This window comes from Pituophis catenifer, unplaced genomic scaffold, assembly GCF_029215685.1.
Source record: "Pituophis catenifer annectens isolate HBS135680 unplaced genomic scaffold, rPitCat1.0.hap2 SCAF_1, whole genome shotgun sequence".
NCBI classification, from domain to species: Eukaryota; Metazoa; Chordata; class Lepidosauria; order Squamata; family Colubridae; genus Pituophis; species Pituophis catenifer.
Window position 1 is genome coordinate 203069908 of NW_027256881.1, and position 21671 is coordinate 203091578.

Below are 21671 nucleotides of genomic sequence, written 5' to 3' on the forward strand. Positions count from 1 at the left end.
TGAATCTAGCTTTCCCATTGACTTTGCTTGTTGGAAGGACGCAAAAGATGATCACATGATCCCAGGGCACAGCAATGACGATAAATATGAGTCAGTTGCCAAGCATCAGAATTTTGATCAGGTGACCACAGGGATGCTGCAACGGTCGTAAGTATGAAAAACGCCCATAAGTCACTTTTTTCAATGTCGTTGTAACTTCGAATAGTCACTAAATGAACTGTTGTAAGTCAAGGACTACCTATAGTACATTTCTTGATCTGTGTGGTCTTAAGAGTATTTTTTCTTATTGTTTCCACCTTTATTTATTTTGGCTGCACTCTGCCTTTTGATCCAAAATTCCCTCAGGTTTATTATGCACATTAAATTCTTTACTGCAGTGTAAAGAGCAAAAAAGAAATGGAAAGAAAAAAAAGCATTAATTATGCTGGGCAGCAATACAACACCCAAAATGAATCATATCTTTTAAAAATACTCTTTATTTTGAATGAAAATATTTTAACTTAGACAGAACAAAATGTACTAAATAGTTACCAGTTACCAGGCTTCCTAAATAAACAATTCAACAACTGATAGATTGAGTATGAAACTGAGGGAACAAACAAAAATCAATAAGTAATAAAAAAAATAAATTAAAAAAAGCAGCCTGTGCTTTTTGTTGGTTAGTGTTGTCCTGGATTTTGGCTTCTTATGTTTCAGAAATTAGAACTTGCTGCAAATCTTGCTGAATTGTGGTTAGGCATTTGTGATCTTTTTGTGGAGGCATAGCCCCCAATATAATTTTGAATATTTTTTGTTTATTTTTTTTTTAAAAAAAATAAATTTATTTTTTTAGTTTTTTAATATAATTTTGAATTATTGATCCAGCTTCTAGACTGGGGGACTGAAAACCGCCCTAGTGATCCTTTGGACAAAACAGCATTGCAAAATAAAGAGAAAACACCACTATCCTGTTTCTTGCTGTATCACCCTACCCAAAATGCACTTTCCCTATTTTCCCTGCACCCAAGGAAGGTTGGGTTAATACTTGAATGGGATACCACCAAGAAACAGCAGGACTATAATATGGAAATCCAAATACACCCAAGAAAGTAGCACCAACACACCACTTTTACATCACTGCCAGGAAATCTGCATGTCCATGACGTCACCAGAAGGTGAGCTGAGACTCAGCGGAGACTTGACTTATTAAGATCTCGTTGTCAACTTGCAAAGCTTTTAAGTTGCCATGAGCAGGAGGGAGGGAGAACTGAAGTGAATTCCATACATTTTTCTGATCGCAATCAGAAGGAGGGTGTTAGGTTTCACAATCAGCCAAAGTGGTTAATTGGAGAATGTGATTTATGACATGGCCAGGGGGGAGGGGTCACATCCCTAAACTCTACATCTGTACTCAAATTGTTTTGCTTTGTGCAGGTTGCCCTCAGGAAGTGAGGGGAGCCGAATGTCAACTTGCAAAGTTTCAAGTTGCCATGAGCAGGAGGGAGGGAGAACTGAAGTGAATTCCAAACATTTTTCTGATTGCAATCAGAAGGAGGGTGTTAGGTTTCACAGCCAACCAAAGTGGTTAATTGGAGAATGTGATTTATGACATGGCCAGGGGGGAGGGGAGAGACAGGGTCATAGGGGAACGTAAATCTACGTGGGGTCAGTCCTGACTGCATCCGAGTATTGCCGGAATGGTGCTCCTAATAAATCACTATATTTCCTTTGAAGTTTGGATCATGGCTCATGAATTAATTAGGGCATCTTTCGGAAACTTGACACTCGTACTTGGGACACATCCACATCATCATTGTTTTCATCCCTCCAACCTCAATAGGGTTTGAAGGAGAGCCATGATTGGCTTTATTTTTGCCCATGTGAAATGGGAGAGGAGAACTGACAAACACCCCCCTCCCCATTAAATACAGTTTTTGAGTGGAGCTGTCAAGACCTCCATTGAATGCAGCTCTTGTAAGATTTGAAATTTAGGAACGAGGAGCAGACAAAATGAGACAAGAGGTCCTTCCAATGGCAAAGGGAGCTCTGGTATCTCTCTAAGAAAGACCTCTAGCTTTGCAGCTGTCTCAACTGCACTCACCTGGAGATAAATCCCTCTCTTCTCTCATGCCACTGATATTGTGGGAACGAAAGTTGCTTTCAAACAGACTGCTGCAGTGAAAATGCCTTTTGAATGGTGATCTTGACAAACAGGTATCCGGTAGGGTTGGATGAAGTAGGTGATAGACAGCCTTCTCTGCTCTTAGATATGTGTGTGTGTGTGTGTGTGTGTGTGTGTGTGTGCGCACAACTGTGTAGAACTTCATGATTTTGCTTTGACATTCCATCTATTAAGTCATTCCATTTCTCAGTGTAGGACTGGCCCTGCCATTCGGCAAATCTCAAGACATAGACTTGTGGAATCTTCCAAGGAAGGAAAATGGTGAGTTATTTAATTTGTTGCGATTATACTGCCAAGAACAGGGAGGAATAGAAGTAGGATTTCTGCTTTCTGTGCCCCAAATTAAACCCAAGGAAAGTGGAATACCAAATGACACTTCACTCAATGGGCCAACCTTCTTCCCACAGCATACTATTACCACAACAACTAGGTTTCATAATCAAGTAATTCACAGGCACTCTGTTTCTCAATATTATTATTTCTAGGGGTAGGGAGAAATAATTTCTAGATAGAACGTTGCTCTCAGATCTAGCACATTGCTTCTTGATTATTTTAATGCTAAAAATACACAGAGTGGGTTTGGAGTGATAGGGGCCGTACCCTCCACCTCCACAAACATTGTGCATATCACCCCATCTGCCACCCCAAATGCTAAGTCTTAGCAACATCACTGCTTTCCAACATGGTTTATTATTCAAATTGCCACAGAAGGAGGGATACAGGAAACCCAAGGATTTCAGATGGATTAAAGGAGCAGAAGTGGAAAACTTGGACCCAGCCATTCTTCCGAGGCTTGATTGCCACAAAAACAGTTAAATGACTACAGCAATCAGGTTTCTGGTAGATGCTGCAAAAGAGAACGAAGAGAAGGGAGATGGGAGCATCTCAGTTCAAAAAGGCGAAATATATTTCTGTAGGCTAAGAACATATGGCAGAAGAAAGCAAGCTTGGGGGTGAGGCGGGAAGAATGGAAAATAAAATGATCATTTAGATTGTGAAACTGTCACAAAATGTGACTACTAGGATCTGATCCCAGTTTTCAGAATTTGGTGGAGGAGGCGGTGGGGTGGGGGTGGGGGTAGAGGAAGAGATGCTGTTGGAAAAATATCAACTACTAATAAATGTTAATGGAGGAATTAGTGGATTAAGAAACTGAGTTGCAGCAGCGATTGGCGATGTCTATCCTTGAGCATCTTGTCAAAATATTTTCATTTTTGTTACCAATGCGAGATCCTTCAGAACTGGCTCCCAGAACTGTGTTATTCAAGACTCTTCCTATATGATGTACTCTAAATAGTTTTTGAAACTTCAGTGGAAGTTTTTTATTTATTTTTTTTTAAAACTAACTTTTCCCACTGGGTGTGAATTGGTTTTATCAGACAACACCTTTTAAAATAAAGGAGTTAAGAAGGGATGCAAACACATTCACTAATGCTTTGTCAATTTCCTCCCATAATAGAAAACTCCTGGCTCTTATGAGAATGAAAAAGTTGGCCAAAATTATAACTCAATGTGCTTGATATAGTACAAGGGACAGAATATCGGGTCCTTAGGACTGCCACCTGTTCTTTAGAAGCATGGTCCTTCTGGCTTGTTAAAGCAGCTTGGCGGGTGATGGGGGAGTGGGTTCTTAATACTTCTTTGAGTTGTTCCTTTACTTCTTAAGGAGGCTCTGGTCACCCTCTCAGCAAGAAGTCATGGCTGGACAATATTTGTTCAGTATCTAACAGTGATGGGCGAATCGGTAGCGGTGGCAGTGGGAGGCTCTGCCCACCCGCCAGACATCATAATGGATGCTCTGCGCATGCCCAGAAGGTTCTGCACATGTGCAGAAGCGCCACACGCAAGCGCACTCACAGTTCTAAACCGGTAGCGAAGGTAAGTGAAACTCACTACTGGTATCTAACCTTCCTTTTGGGGGGGGGGAGAAGATGATTAAAAAGGTGGTTGTGCAGTAGCCTCAGAAGATCTTTGAAGACTTGAAGACTATTTGGATCCCCTTAGTCAGGATTTAGAGGGGACCAGGATATTCTTGGATGGCTTTATCATCGTGGTTAGTATTGCTCTCTCCTATGTTTGGTAATTGTATTTTTAATTGCAACTTTTAAAATTATTGTTTTTATATATTTATTGTTTTATTTTGTGGTGTGCCGCCCAGAGTCATTTTGTGTGAGATTGGCAACTATATGAATTTTAAATAAATAAATAAATATCTATAAAAGTAAAGGTAAAAGTTCCCCTCGCACATATGTCCTAGTTGTTCCTGACTCTAAGGGGCGGTGCTCATCTCTGTTTCAAAGCCGAAGAGCCAGCACTGTCCGAAGATGTCTCTGTGGTCATGTGGCCGGCATGACTAAATGGCAAAGGCGCACAGAAATCTGTTACCTTCCCACCAAAAGTGGTCCCTATTTTTCTACTTGCATTTTTTACGTGCTTTCGAACTGCTAGGTTGGCAGAAGCTGGGACAAGTAACGGGAGCTCGCTCTGTTACGCAGCACTAGGGATTCGAACTACTGAACTGCCAACCTTTCGAACGACAAGCTCAGCAACTTAGCCACTGAGCCACCACATCCCTCTCAAATATCTATAAAATAAATATAAATAAATATCGGTAGTATACAACAGATTGCACCTAGGTTTATTTATGGTTTTATATTTTATGGTTTGCTTAACAATGATTTTTAATGAACTATACTTATCATCCGTACACAATGTAAATATATGTACGTTTTAGAAACCACAACCTATTCCCCCCAAATGCCAGTCAAAATCAAATAAACAACCTGAAGTCTTAGCAAGACTGGAGTAGATGACTTACAAGGTCTCTTCCAACTTTGTTATTCTGAAAGCAAAAAAGAAATATAAACCCAGGATAAAGTTATAATTCCTACTCAGCCATTATGAACCTGGGGTGGTTTATATAAGGCATTATTTAAAAGACTATTGAAATGTGTAAAGTTGAAGAGACCTAATAAAAAGAATGTCAACTAAGTTGTTGGAAAAATCATTAGCAGATATCATATTTACTCTATGAAATGTTTCAAGAATTCTTTGCAGCTGGCAAAGTCAATTTAAGCTGATGACAAGATAACTTTGTCTATACCAAAGTAATTGATTGGTGAGAGGAGCTGAAGGTAAGGTCTGTACCTGCAAAATCCCCTAAAAACAAAAACCTGTGCAGACAAAGCACCATATTAACTGTCTCAGAATTTATGCATTGATGATTTTCAAAACAGTTCCACGAAATAAAATTTGATACTGAGTGACCAAAATACAAATCCAGTTAAACTCTTTATGTTCACAGTGAAACAGGAAAATAAATCTAACTTGAACCAAATTAATCTAGTCAAGCAAACAGTGGTTTGAAGTGAAATAAATGCACCTTTGGTGCATTTGATGGTAGTACTTTAATTTGGGAAATTAAAATTCTGAGGCAGTTAAGAGTGAAGGTTTCTCAGAGCAGAAATGGCAGCCATTAACAGTCCCCTAGCTTTAAGGCCAGGGGGCACTGGGCACAAGTTCATTAAAGCTTGGGAGAAAGAAGCCCAAGTATGGTGAGGTGTAACCTTGGAGTGGATGGAGAGCAATCAACTCTGTCAATGGCTTTTCTTAATAAAGGAATCTTTGTACTAAAGATGCTTAATGCATTACTAATTCTTATCTGTGTCCCGTGTTGGAGACCCTTAAGCTAATCTTGAGCTTAGAACAGTGTTCCTCAATCTTGGCAGCTTTAAGCTGTGTAAACTTTGCCTGGGGAATTTTGGGAGTTGAAGTCAACATAGCTTAAAATTATGGCCTAGAGGCTGGCCTAGAACTTGTGGCCTAAAATTGTGGCCTAAAGCCTCATCAAGTGTTAGATTCTGCAATACTTAATATGGGCTTTGTCTTTATTTCCCAAGTGTCCAGGAAATTTTGCTTAAATCTTCTCTATAAACTCAATACCACAAAGCATGCTCTGTGAGGACTGAGGCATTGTAGAACTGAAGCATATTTGTGGACAAAAGGAACTCTTGTACCCTTGATGCTAAGATGCCATGAGATCACCAAAAGAATAGGCAATGGGGAGGTAGTGATAATATTATCTGAAGAACAGAAACTTTGTTTGAACATTTGCTGTCTCCAAACCCAGGTGTGAAATCCAGCAGGTTCTGACAGGTTCTGGAGAACCGGTAGCGGAAAATTTGAGCAGTTCGGAGAACTGGCAAAAACCACCTCTGGCTAGCCCCAGAGTGGGGTGGAAATGGAGATTTTGCAGTATCCTTCCCCTGAAGTGGGGTGGGAATGGAGATTTTGCAGTATCTTTCCCCTGCCACACCCACCAAGCCATGCCCACAGAACCGGTAGTAAAAAAAATTGGATTTCACCACTGTCCAAACCCAATGAATTTCTAGAGGGTTTTCCATAGGTTTAGTCAGTGTAGTGTTGTAGTTAAAATGCTAGACTGATACCAGGAAGACCCAGGTTCAAATCCTCAGTTAGGGAAGGTCACTAAGTAATTTGGAGCCAATTGCGCTCTCTCTCTCTCTCTCTCCCTCTCCCTCCCTCTCTCTCTCTCTCTCTCCTCAAAATGCTTCACAGGGCTGATACTGAGGGGAGAAATTGGAGTGCTATATGAACCTCTGATGTAAAGGCATGATAGAAATCAAATAAATGAATAAATGGAGGTGAGAGGAAAGCCTCTGTTGAATTTTGGAGAGCCACTACCTGAGTTGTCTGAAATATTAATCCAGTTTAGTTACAAGGCAGTTTATTATATTCTACTTTAAATACAGTATGCTGTAGTATATTGGGAACCAATGACACTGCAACTCTGCTTGACGTTCTGTTCTTATTAAATTATCAAGAAGGGCAATTATCTGGTTTTTAAAATCTATTTTGAAGAAGTCTCATTCTTTATTTTATGACCTTTTAAATGATCTGTTTTGTGGTGCCATCCAGGCTGTGAGCGATCAGCCACCCAAACTGTAAATAAACTACAGATTAAGTCTCCCACTGATCAATTCAGATAATCTCATATCAGATTTTGTGCTGAAATACTTAGGATTTTAATACCATGTGTAATATGTATAAAATAAACCAGAACGTTGGTTTGCGAAACAGTTAGAAAGGAGCAGTTGTAATTTATAAATGGCAGTATCTCTGGTTGAAAAGGAATGCTAAGGAATGGCTGTCGGTTTTTGTCTGGGTTTTATATATAAACCGACAGCCATTCCATAGCAAAGAAGCAAAGATAAGTATTATCACGTTGTCAAAGAATCTTTTGATCTTGGAAAGATTTAATCTCCAGAAAGTCACCATATTTGACTGTACCACCACAGAAATCTTTTGTTTTAATTGCTAATTCACAAGATGGAAGAGTTACATCTGTTGGGATTGAGAGGACCACACACAGCCCCATTTGCTACCTGGAAGACTTCATCGTGGCCTTCCCTGCTCAGTGGGAAGGCTCTGGGACTCACACACCGTCTGCTGCCTAATTGTCTTTTGGCTCAATTTGGTGCGTGCAAATAGGACTGGGCTGCAAAAGATGGTTCAGGAAACCCTAACAGGATATCAAATACCAGGCAGCACAGACCAGATGGCAAAATAATTTTCTGAAGCAATGCTCAGGAAGTTTATAGTAGATGAGGGAACTGGGAAGTAGCAGGTGGGTAAAAATGGAATTGTAACAGGTTACACATTTTCTGTAATATTGTTCTAGGCATATTAATAATATGTCACTATGAAATAATAGATGTGATTATTACTATGTTCATACAACCCATTATTAATTAATATTCGAGTGGTAATATTATAAAATTATCTAGTTATAATTAAAATTCAGGGGGAAATGGACATCACGGTTGTTTATCATTGATGCTCATCTTACTATTGTTTTGTCTTATTGCACTATTTATGCAGAAATCCCAATACTGAGACTCTGAAAGTTGAATAACTGGAATCCTTGGTGCTGAGCTTCATTGTTTTCTTGCAGACATTTCATTAACCAACTAGGTAACGTCTTCAGTGCCAATGTTGAATATTTACACGTCAACTTTCCCTCCGTCCACTCCTAGCCTCTGTTATTGTAGTCTTAGAAACTCTTTTGGGCCTTCCAACTCCTACAAATGTTTAACCTGTGGAATGTCTCATTCAGCAAGACCCCTGAGAAGTGTAAGGGAATTCTGTAACTGTGAAACATTCCCAGCATGTGAGCCCCATCTTTGGGTGCTTCCGTTGCTACAATCTCCTGAATCCTTGGAATAGTATCTGAATGATCCTGAGTCACACTGTAGGTAGCATAATGCAATCAATACAAGATGCTGCATATAAATAAACTGTTTAGATTCTCGCACATTTTAAGATTAGAGAGGGCACCATTCCCAGCAGTATTCCCCCTCCCTCAGAGTTCACACCTTTTAAGAGGAAATGGTTGCAAAGTATTAATTTAAGCCAATAGTGGAAACTTATGTTATTCGTTTTTTTCAGTGATATACATAGTGCTCTTTTTGTATACTATTAACTATGGACATATGTTTTTCATCTGAATATGCTACTTACACACTAGATTCATATATATATATATATATATATATATATATATATATATATATATATGCTGTAAAGCAAGATATAACAGCTGTCGTCAAAGTATTTTTAGATCACTGAAACCACCACTTGAATCTGGTGGACAATGAAAAATCTGATCACTCTTCCATTTCCACTATGATGATGGAAGGAGGGAGGGAGTTTCAGAGAGGAAGAAAGTCCAAGAATGTATTGCTTTTATCTAGGCAGTGACTAGCTCCAGGGTTTCAGTATTATGATCTGATTTCCCACCCACCCCCATAACAATCAGGATGTTTTGACAGTCTTATGTTAATACATGCAATAAATATGGGAAGGAGAAGGAGGAGGAAGAGGAGGAAACACATTTCCAAAGCTCTTTGGAAAAGTCAACAAATTGCTTCTACTGTGAGTCTATAATATCATGAGAGAGGAAGCAAAGTTCAGAAAATTTTCTAAGTTTTTCAAAACTATGTTAAACATTATTGGAGCATGTATTCCATTCTACTTATGTTTCTTAACTTAAAATGGCAAGAAACCACAATGACGAGTTCTGATCTCTTAAATGGCAAGGTTTCTAGTTTTCCGTCTGTATATTGAATGAATTATTTTTTTTCACTGAGTTGAAATGTTTTCCACTCTTCCTTGAGTTGGTAGAAAATATTCCTGTATATAGCTTGCTATCTACGTTATGGATACCTGCCAGCCAAGATTTTCTCTTTTCCCTGTCACTTCCCTCCAAAATGTAGGAGGAAGCCTGAAAAATATAGAAATAGAATAACAGAGTTGGAAGGAACCTTGGAGGTCTTCTAGTCCAACCCCCTGCCCAGGCAGGAAACCCTACACCACTTCAGACAAATAGTTATCCAACATCTTCTTAAAAACTTCCAGTGTTGGAGCATTCACAACTTCTGCAGGCAAATTGTTCCACAGATTAATTGTTCTGTCAGGAAATTTCTCCTTAGTTGTAGGTTGCTCTCTCCTTGATTAATTTCCACCCATTGCTTCTTGTCCTACCCTCAGGTGCTTTGGAGAATAGCTTGATTCCCTCTTCTTTGTGGCAGTCCCTGAGATATTGGAAGACTGCTATCATGTCTCCCCTAGTCCTTCTTTTCATTAAACTAGACATACCCAGTTCCTAAAACCATTCTTCATATGTTTAGCCTCCAATCCCCTAATCATCTTTGTTGCAATATTTTCAGGATCAGACTCAATAAATCTAGTAAGAGTTAAGAGTTCAAATATATCTCTCTTTATTTACACTAGGCATTCTATATTCACTGAATATTCACAGATAGAAGCAAGGAATGGGTGCGTGCAGCTCCTTATATATACAATGGGTGGAGCTAGGTGTGGGAGTGGTAAAGTATGAATACATTAAGAAGTGAAGAATAAATTAACCCCTGATACCCCGTTCATACACTATTTACATATTAGAGAATAAGGCATTTACATGTGACAAATCCCCCTCTAAATGCCGATTCGGTATGCTACACCAATTACATTCAGATTCAGGACAATACAAAACATATAACTTGGAAGTCAAGTATTTATGCTGCTTAGAAGGTAAAGGCTTTGTCAATATGTCAGCTAATTGTTCTGATGTCTCACAATGCACTGCTTTAATAAATCCATCCTGAGATAGTTGTCTCACATGTTTAAATTTTATGTCTATATGCCTGGACCTTTGTCCAATGGCATCAGATCTAGATATTTCGATAGCCGCTTTATTGTCTTCATGCATGACAAAAGGTAAGACAGGTTTTTTCCAAACATCAGAAATTAAATCATTAAACCATACAAGGTTATTTGCCGCTTTAGATAAACAAACATATTCTGCTTCTGTCGTTGAAGTGGCCACTAAGTCTTGTTTGCCAGTGTACCAGTAAACTGGACAATCATTTAGGAGGAATACATAACCGGATGTACTTTTTCTGCATGAAGTGTCTCCAGCCCAATCCGCATCTGCGTAACATGTGAGGTTTGGTTCCTTAACATTATTAGGTTCTAATATCAAACAAAAATCTAAGGTATTTTTTAAATATCTTAATATCCTTTTAACAGCTTCCCAATGATACATTATTGGTTTGCTGACATGTCTGGACAATAAATTGAGGGGTAAAGCGATATCAGGTCTTGTCCAATTAGAAATGTAAAGAAGTGAACCTATGATTGATCTATAGAAAGTGTTATCTTTGAATTCAGGGGATGATTCATCAGCATTTCTTAGGAAGTCAGTCTGCATAGGAGTGTCACAGGGTTTGGCATCACTTAGATTGCATTTGTTCAAGAGCTCTATGATCTTATCTCTCTGAGTAAGTTTGAATCCTTTTTTAGTCTTATTAATTTGAACACCAAGATACTTATTTACTTTGCCTAAAGATTTCAAAGAGAAATGTTCATTTAGCTTAGATACAAATGTTTCTCTTCTTTCTTTATGTTTACCTATGTACAAAATGTCATCCACATAGATCAATACAAATTTTATGTAATCATCACCTTTTTTGACAAAGAAACAGTTATCAGCAGTAGTAGCATTGAAATCCATAGTTTTAAGTACTTTTACTAAACAATCATACCATCGTTTACCAGATTGTTTTAACCCGTATAAACTCTTGTTTAATAACCAAGTCTCATCCTTGTTTGTGTATTGACTGTGAAGTGCTCTTACATATATTTCCTTATCTAGTTTTGCGTGTAGATACGCAGTCTGTATGTCATATTGGAATACATCGAGATTGAGTGCTGATGCTACTACTAGAGCTGTTTTGACACTCTCAGTTCTTACTGTGGGGGAGTATGTGTCAGTATAGTCCTCTGGATATTTCTGTGCATAACCCTGTGCAACTAATCTAGCTTTGTATAAGGTATTGCCTCCCTCTAAATTTTTAATTTTATATATCCACCTAGTACCAATAATGGTTTTGTCTTTTGGTGCAATTGCAGGTGTAAATACATTTAATCCTTGTAAACTTTCCATCTCTTTTTTCATTGCTAATTCCCATTTTTCCTTTTCTTTACGAGGAAGTTTTAACACTTCCTCATATGTATTAGGTGTCGTTGGTTCTCCATCCATGTGCATTATATAATCCTTGTATTTATTTGGCATTTGATTTCTGGTGTTTCTAATTGTTTTTTCAGGTTTACTATTGTTATCATGCAAATATCTTGCTTCCTTTTTTGTTAGTGTGTCTGTCTTTATTTTGTGTTGACTATTTGTCCATGTTTTAGTTTTGATTCTATGATTGTTATCATTTAGCTTTTCTATAGTCCTTTTCTCTTGGGATTTCGTATCTTTGTTGTTACTTGGGAATATTTCATTAAGATGTATTTTAGACCAGTTGGCCTGTTCATGGAACACAGCTGTTCTGGAAACTATAAATTTGTTATTATTATCAATGAATCTGTATCCTTTTGTGCCTGTCTCATATCCCATAAATCTGAGTCTTCTAGACACATTTTCTCCCTTTCTTCTTAATTGTTTAGGTATGTGTACATCTGCAGTGACTCCAAATATGTGCATGTGTGCTAATTTTGGTTTCCTATTATACATCACTTCATATGGTGTCTTATTTACAATGCTGGACCAGGTTCTATTCTGTGTGTAATTGGAATAATGTAGGGCTTCTGACCAGAATTGTTTGCTTAAGCCAGCATCTTCCAATGTGCATCTAATCATGGTTTGTAATGTTGAGTTCTTCCTCTCTGCAATCCCGTTCTGAAACGCAGAAATTGGGCTAGATGTGTAATGTAACATTCCTTTGTCCTTCAGCCATTGGGAGAATTCCTTAGACATGAATTCACATCCCCTATCTGTCATGATTTGTTTTATTTTGATATTGTGTTGCGTTTCTACGCGTTTATAAAATTCTTTAAATTTCTGAAAAGTTTCATCTTTGTGTTTTAATGTATAAACAAATCCATAGCAACTATAATCGTCCACTATGGTTAAGAAGTAACGTTTTCTATAAGTGATTGATGGAGTTAGTGGACCAACTAAATCCATGTGTACTAAATCAAAAATTTTATTGGTTGACCTAGTTGATTTTCTAGGCCTGGGGCTAGTTTTTAGTTTTGTAGATTTACATACTGAGCATTCCAAATAGTTTTCACAATTTTTTATTTTAACACCTTCTGCGTGTTCAGTCATTTTTTGTACTACAGGAAAACTGGCATGTCCTAACTTCCTATGCAAAATATGAGCACACTCATCATGAATTGGCTTACCTATTTTTGGTTTTTTTTCATTATGTGCATCCTTGTGATCATGAGCTACTTTACATTCATCATTGTCACTGTTGCTAATGTTTCCATCATCTACTTCAATACAATCTTCCATATTTGAATCAATGTTGTGTAACCATTTTTCTTTTGTTATTAAATAAGGTAGGCCTCCTTTAATCATTACTGTACCTATATCTATTTTATTTTTCTCCAAGGTCGCTTTTCCTTTTGAAAAAACAATGTTAATGTCAGAATCTCTGCTTAGTTTTATGGCACTTAGTATGTTATGAGGTATTTCAGGTATTAGTAATACCCCCTCTATTTTTCCTAGGCCGGGTAAGGTTACATTCCCTCTGCCTAATACTTGAACCTTTTCTTGGTTAGCTACCTTTATTACAAATTTATCTTCTACAAATGAAGATAATATACTTTTGTTATTAGTGGTGTGATTAGTTGCTCCAGAATCAATAAGCCAATTATTGTTCTCAGTTTGTTGTATGTTAGTGTTGTCTTGTTTATTTAGTCCATTCAGTGAACCAGATTTTCTATCCTTTGAATTATCTCTGCCCCCTCTATGCTCTCTGTAATTTGGTGGGCTTCTATATCTATGTCTATCAATGGAAGACTGTCTATAATTGTATTTGTTTCTGTGTTCTGACCTATGTCTTTCTTTTGAAATTTTGGGGCAATCTCTTCTATTGTGTTCCCTGGATCCACAGTTGTGGCATCTAAATGTTTCATTATATCTTTCTTGAAAAGCTACTTTTCTATATGGTTTGTGTTCTATGTGGTTGTTAGAGCGATTCCTCCTTGAATTGTCTTCAGCTATTAACTTATTGGATAGACTTTCTATGGATAAGTATCCTAGATTGATTGTGTCTAAATGTGACATATAATTATCCCATGATGGGTCAAGTGAGTTGATGATAACACTTTTCATTGTTTGATCTGAAATCACCTCCCCCCTTAAATGCAGTTCAGCTCTTATTTTGTTTAAAGATATTAAATGTTCACTTATGGAAACCCCTGGTTTTATCCTAGAGGAAAAGAAATCTTTAGACATTCTTGTGGTAGTAGCTACACTGTCACTGTGAAATAAATTGAACATGCATTAAATAATTTCTGAAACAGTCAGATTTTGCTTAATGCTGTGATACATAGCAGGAGATACACTAGAAATTAATAAGAAAAATGCTCTATGGTGTAAGCAGTCTAATTTTAGAGTCCAAGGTCTTTTTGGGGGACTAGTGATAAAAAACAGTAAGTTTTCTTTCATAAAGACAACCTGGAGCTGCTGATACCATTCTTGTAAATTAATGCCATCTATCCTCAGCTTTGGGAAGTCACAGGGCAAATTTCCGATATTATTGAGTCCATTACTTACAACCTGAGGTAGTCCGTGATCTCGTAAATGCTGGAAATTACAAAATGGCGTGGGAATGCTCGCAACGAGCCTGCACGGTCCTCTCAGCAACTCATGTCTTCCTGGGCCGTCTGCGTAGTCTTGCGCATGCGCGTTGTCCATTTCGTCCCTGGAGTCGTCGTGAGAGGTTCTCATCGTTGCGGCTCGCTCGTTCTGCTCCTCCTCAGACGAATCGGTCTCTGGCTCGATCTTGGGAATCCTGACGATGGCGGCTGTTCTTTTTCTTCTTTTGAGAGCGTTGGTGCTTACATCGGTCTGTGGTGTGGGGCAGTATCTGCAGGGCTCTCTGGGTTCAGGCGTCGGTGCTCTCGTTGTCAGGATGGGAGCGGGTAGATTTTGAGGCGTTGGCTTGCTCGCTTGCTTTCTAGTTGACTTTTTGGTAATTTTTAATTTCGGCCCAAATGCAGCAAAAAGCGTTTTCATTGCTGATTTTATCTGAGTATCTGTTGAATCACCTTCACTTTCCGATTCTGATTCTTCTGAGATGTTTGACTTTTCTTTTTCGTTTTCACTGTCTAGTAATGTTTTTCGCGCCAGAAATTTTGAATCGAGATTTCTGATTGGCTCTGCTTCGCTCACCCTGGAGGTCTGTTGAAACCAAGATGGCTGCCATTCAAAATTTTGCGTGGGATCACCGTTTTTCTTCTTCATGGTATTTCTTTCTGTAATCATATCACTCACTATTTTTGAATCCTTTGGCTTTTCAGTAGTGATGTGCTTCTCTTTCGCTGCTCCGCTGTTTTTCAGCATATCTTGGAGGTTCGCGATGAGGCTTTCATCATTCTTCTGGCTTTTTAATAGTTTTAATATCTCTGACCTGAGTTCGTTGTTTTCTATTTTGATTTCCTCTCGGTCATCATTTTCATTTATTATTTCTTCGTCTTCAGTGGTGTATTCTTCGGATTCTCTCGAAATCGCGTTTGTGGATTCATCGATTATTTCTTGATCCGTTTCCATTTCTTTGCTGTATGCCCTGGTGTTGGGCCTATCTCTCTTAGACATATTTAAATTTTTTATTGAGTCAATTAACCATCCTCTGCTACCAGCTTGTTGCAATATTTTCAGGATCAGACTCAATAAATCTAGTAAGAGTTAAGAGTTCAAATATATCTCTCTTTATTTACACTAGGCATTCTATATTCACTGAATATTCACAGATAGAAGCAAGGAATGGGTGCGTGCAGCTCCTTATATATACAATGGGTGGAGCTAGGTGTGGGAGTGGTAAAGTATGAATACATTAAGAAGTGAAGAATAAATTAACCCCTGATACCCCGTTCATACACTATTTACATATTAGAGAATAAGGCATTTACATGTGACAATCTTTGTTGCTCTTCTCTGAAACACCTTGAGGCTGGACCTTGTTAGAATAAAGGAGAAAACACTGCTTTAGTGGCTGAGGAGAATGCAAGTCAGGCCACACACAAACTGGTTATGAGAAAAAATGATGCCAAGACCACAGTGCAAAAAATCATATTATATTATATGATATAACTCATATTACCAGAGCACATTTGCACCATACCTAAATGTGAGAGGACTAAGCTGCTATGAAGTTGTTGATCTAAAATGAGATTTCTGTTCATGGTGATTCATTATGTTTGTGAAATTTATATCCTGACTTTTGTAGGGAAGCTAAAGGTAATGTCAGCACTATAGAAGATAGACTCAATATACAGAAGGATCTTGACAGACTTGAACATTGGGCACTATCTAACAAAATGAAATTCAACAGTGAAAAAAGTAAGGCTCTACATTTAGGCAAGAAAAACAAAATGCATAGGTACAGTATATGTGGTACCTTGCTCAATAGTAGTAACTGTGAGAGGGATCTTGGAGTCCTAGTGGACAACCATTTAGATATGAGCCAGCAGTGTGCACCAACTGCCAAAAAAGCCAACACAGTTCTAGGCTGCATAAACAGAGGGATAGAATCAAGATCATGTGAAGTGTTAATACCATTTTATAATGTCTTGGTAAGGCCACACTTGGAATACTGCATTCAGTTTTGGCCGCCATGATGTGCATTCAGTTTTGGTCACCATGATGTAAAAAAAGATGTTGCGACTCTAGAAAGAGTGCAGAGAAGAGCAACAAAGATGTTTAGGGGGACTGGAGGTTCAAACATATGAAGAATGGTTGTAGGAACTGGGTATGTCTAGTTTAATGAAAAGAAGGACTAAAGATGACATGATAGCAGTGTTCCAATATATCAGAGGTTGCCACAAAGAAGAGGGAATCAAACTATTCTCCAAAGCACCTGAGGGTAGAACAAGAAGCAATGGGTGGAAACTAATCAAGGAGAGAAGCAACTTAGAACTAAGGAGAAATTTCCTGACAGTTAGAACAATTAATAAGTGGAACAACTTGCCTGCAGAAGTTGTGAATGCTCCAACACTGGAAATTTTTAACACAATGTTGGATAATCATTTGCCTGAAGTGGAGTAGGGTTTCCTGCCTGGGCAGGGGTTTGGACTAGAAGACTTCCAAAGTACCTTCCAACTCTGTTATTCTATTCTAATGTTCCTAGCACTCCTCTGTTTTGTCCTAACAATGACTATTGCCACATTTGGCTCAGAACCACCCAAAGAGCTTCCATGGACCTGCCCTGAACCTCCCCAACTACATTCCTGGTCAAACCAGTGGTGAAATGTAAAATTTGTTACTACCGGTTCTGTGGGTGTGGCTTGATGGGGGGGTTAATGTGACTGGGTGGGCGTGGCCAACTTTTTTTTTTTTACTTTTAAAAGCATTTTTTCTACACTTAAGAGGTTGCAGAAAAAAATGCTTTAAAAAGCCTCTGACGATCCCAGCTGAGCCGCGCGATCATCAGAGGCTGTTTTTTAAACTTTTAAAAACATTTTTTCGGCAGAAGAGGTTGTAGAAAAAATGCTTTTAAAAGTAAAAAAAACAGCCTCTGATGATCGCACGACTCAGCTGAGCATGGGGGGGCCCAGGGATTTTTGCTACCGATTCTCCGAACCACGCCCCACCATCGCCACTGGATCGGGCGATCTGGTCCGAACCAGGAACATTTCACTCCTGGGTCAAACACTTTAACCACTACACCACACTGAAGGATTGGGTTGAAGCTGTACCCAGAGTACCCTTCTAGCTGACTTTTGTTTATAGATTTCATGTTGGTCCTATTATTGCAACTTTTTGAAAGAGGAAAAGGAAAATAATTTCCTACCAAAAGGTTTTGTCATGATGACAAAAATGATTTATATCAGTCTGACTTGATAGGGAAATCTAGGAGATGTTGCCTGAAATAGATTGGGGGAGCAAAGATTATGATAATTTTCAGCTACTGTTGTTGGAAATCCATCTTCCCTTCCTCACCAATCATTTCTCCACCATTTATTCTCAACAAGGGAGGGGAAAAACTCTTGAAGACGGATCTCAATCTTTTTCTAAATGAGTTTGGACCCCCATGGAAATCTCCACCTGTAACATAGAAGACCTTTAATAGAAGAGAAGTGTTGTAGTTCAGGATTAAACTATGGAGTTCTTGGTGCTTTCCAAGTGCGGTTGTTTGTTTGTAGTTGTTTCATTACCAACTGGATGTGTCTAACATCATCAGTGCACCCTATACAATAAAAATCAGTAGCAGAAATAAGATATAATGCACATGGAAATCCTAAAGTATTCAGAAAAGCAACTATACTAGCCAAAAGAAATACAGTGGACCCACCACTCAAACCAAGATCTGGGGAAAAGCCACATTGTCTCTTTTAAACATAGTCAAGGTGTGGGACAGATAAATGGAAGGGGGGGGGGAACATTGTTATAACAGAGAAGGCAGGGGTGAAATGCTCCTGGTTCAGACCGGATCGCCCGATCCAGTAGCAATGGCAGCGGATGGTTCGGAGAACCGCTAGCAAAAATCTCTGCCCCCCCACATGCCCAGCTGAGTCGCGTGATCATCAGAGGCTTTTTTTTTTAATTTTTAAAAGCATTTTTTCTACAACCTCTTAAGCCGAAAAAATGCTTTCAAAAGTAAAAAAAAAAAAAAAAAGGCTCTGATGATTGCGCAGCTCAGCTGGGATCGTCAGAGGCTTTTAAAGGCATTTTTTTTCTACAACCTCTTCAGCTGAAAAAATGCTTTTAAAAGTAAAAAAAAAGGCTCTGATGATTGTGCGGCTCAGCTGGGATCATCAGAGGCTTTTAAAGGCATTTTTTTCCTACAACCTCTTCGGCTGAAGAGGTTGTAGAAAAAATGCTTTTAAAAGCCTCTGACGAGGCTGAGGCTCATCCCAGCTGAGTTGCCTGATCGTCAGAGGCTTTTAAAAGCATTTTTTTACAACCTCTTCAGAGGTTGTAGAAAAAATGGTTTTAAAAGTTAAAAAAAAAAAGTTGGCCACACCCACTCAGTCACATTACCCCCTCACCAAGCCCACAGAACCGGTAATAACAAATTTTACATTTCACCACTGAGAGAAGGTAATGACAAAAGATAGCTTAGTAGAGTTTTGTGAAGATAACTCTTTTTATTGATAATTTTTACAGAAATACAGATGCTGGCTGAACACGTGGATATGTGGTTGGATGCAGAACATCAAAATGAAAACTGACTGCATAATATGTAATAGAAGATGGAGAAGTGCAGTCCAGGCAGGTGTGTTATTGCTGCAGTGTGGGTTCCTCCTGGTTCCGCCGAGCCAGTAGTGGTGACGATATGATGTCACTGAACCAGTTCTGCCCCCCCCATCCCCCATCCCACCACTCCCTGCATTATTCTTACCTTTTATTTGGCCCCACCCCCAATCTATTGCTGCCTCCTGAGTCTCAGCTGATGGCTAGAGGGAAAAAAACTGTTTAAACTCTTGCTGCAGGGCTTCAAAGGGCCGCCCTACAGCTGATCAGTGTTAAAAGAAAACAAATGAGTAGACCGGTGCCTGCAAAAATAAATGGGTAGATCAGTGCCTGCAAAAATACATGAGTAGATCAGTGCCTGCAAAAATACATGAGTAGATCGGTGCCTGCAAAAATACATGAGTAGATCAGTGCCTGCAAAAATACATGAGTAGATCAGCGCCTGCAAAAATAAATGGGTAGATCGGAACAGCCTAGTAGACCAGTACCTCTGCTAAATCCTAAATAATTGTCACATGACCATCAAGCCACGCCCACAAAATAAGCCACGCCCACAGAACCTGTAGTAAAAAAATTTAGAACCCACCCCTGTATTGCTAGGTACAGAGTGTGACTCTTGAATTATTGCTGTCAAATATTTAGTTTAAACTTATAAAACTAAGGAGAATAAGTATGCCATAAGTCTTGATCTAGAAGGCATGCAATTAGTATCTGAGATTCAGTATGCTTAACTTGTGTTTAGGAGAGCTTGAGGACCCAAAGGAGGAGATAAATCATGCCCCCAGAGATTATGGTCGGAAGGTGCTGGTTCTGCCAGCGGGCCTGGGAAACCCAGAGCGGGATGGAGCCCATTAAATGGCTCTTGTGAGGTGCTGTCGCCGGGGCAGGGGGTGATTTTATTATATTAATTTATTATATGACTCTTCTTTTATTACTTTTATTGTTTTTCTATGAGGTTTTATATTCTGTAAGCCACCATGAGCAAATAGGCGGCAATATAAATTCCATAAATAAATAATAAATAAATAAATATTTTAAAAAAAAACTTTAAAATTGAAGCAGAAAAGAAATCCCCATGTTTCCAAAAGAAAAAGATTCCAGTAGCTGTTAACACAAGCTATTGTGATAGCCAATCAAAGACAGAATCATAGAACCAATATGACTGGAAGGGATCTTGAATGGAGAAGAAAGTCCTGGACCTCAAGAAAGGCATAAGATGACCAAATGCAATTTCCAATGTCAGACCAGAGTAAGGCAAGGAAAGATATCTCAATCAAGGGAAAAATAAGAAGGAAAAAAAAAAGGGGGGGCGGGGCGGGCGGGAAGAGATGCTTTTAAGAAGATCCAAAAGATTCATAGGGAAATTTGCAGCTAAAGTCGAACACTCGAGAATCGTTGTAAAAAAGATCTAAAGAAGAAGGAAAGGCTGTACGGAAGACTTAAAATGAGATCATCTGTAGAGAGAGAATGTATTCATGTGTTGATTAGAAAGTGGGTCAGACATAAGGTGACCAGACGTCCCGCTTTTGGCGGGACAGTCCCGCTTTTGAGCAATTTGTCCCGCGTCCCGCGGCGTTTCAAAAAAGTCCCGATTTTTCTTGAGCCCCAGCTGATGGCTAGAAGAAAAAAAAACTGTTTAAACTCTTGCCCGGGGCTTCAAAGGGCCGCCCTACAGGCAATCAGTGTAAAGCAGTTTTTTTTTCCCCTAGCTAAGCTTCAGAAACGAAAACGAAACCGAAACCAGGGTCTTTGGTGCAGCGTGACAAAATGAGGCAGAGAGAGATTTATTTTTATTTTTATTTTTCCTCCCCAAAAAAGGTAGGTGAAAAACTGCAAACTGGAAATTTAGGAGGAGAGTTCAAGATTTTAAAACACAAAGGAAAAAAAGCTGTATTTAACTAGGGAATTGTAATAATTGAGATACTATTAATTGTATATTGTGTTGAAAGCAGAAATGGTTAAGTTGTGGTTCGGAGGAATATATGGGAGAAATTATTTGGTTTATTATTATTGGTAAATATAATTAATTGATTTGTAAGAAATTGGATTGCATGGAAATAATTGGAATATTCATGTTCATATTGATTAATATACAAAAAAGATAGTTTTATAACTAATTGATTTATATTAAAATGTTGAATTTGTATTAAACAACTGTATTACATAATTACATAATTAAACAATGTGAGGATGGATATAAAAATAGATGACAACGGGAAGGGGTATAATATAGAATAGAAGGGAAAAATTGAATTTGATTAAGATTAGAGATGAGGATGAAGGGTAATATTGGTTTTTTTAAAAAATAGATGAGGAATAAATATGGCAAAAAGGAAATATAGAAATTGTAAATTTAATTGAAATGACTAAACGCTGTTTAAATTTGTGAACCAGCCAAATATTCTGTTCAAAGAAAATACATTGTATGTTTGTATGTGTGTTTCTAATTATTGCTATTTATTCATATTTGTTCTCTTTTATTCTTTAAAGTTTAACAATTCATTCTTTATCTTAATATCTTTATATTTGCTTGGGGTTGGCTTTCTTCCCTTTCATCTTTTTTATTGTACAGCAATCTTTCTCCTCAAACCTACCACCTCTCTCTTTTCTTTCCTTCTTACTTTCTCTTCCCCCACCCTCTTTTTCTCCTCCCTACTTCCTCTTTCTTTCTCCTTCTCCTCCTCTCTTCCTCCCTCTCTTACCCTCACTCCTACTCTA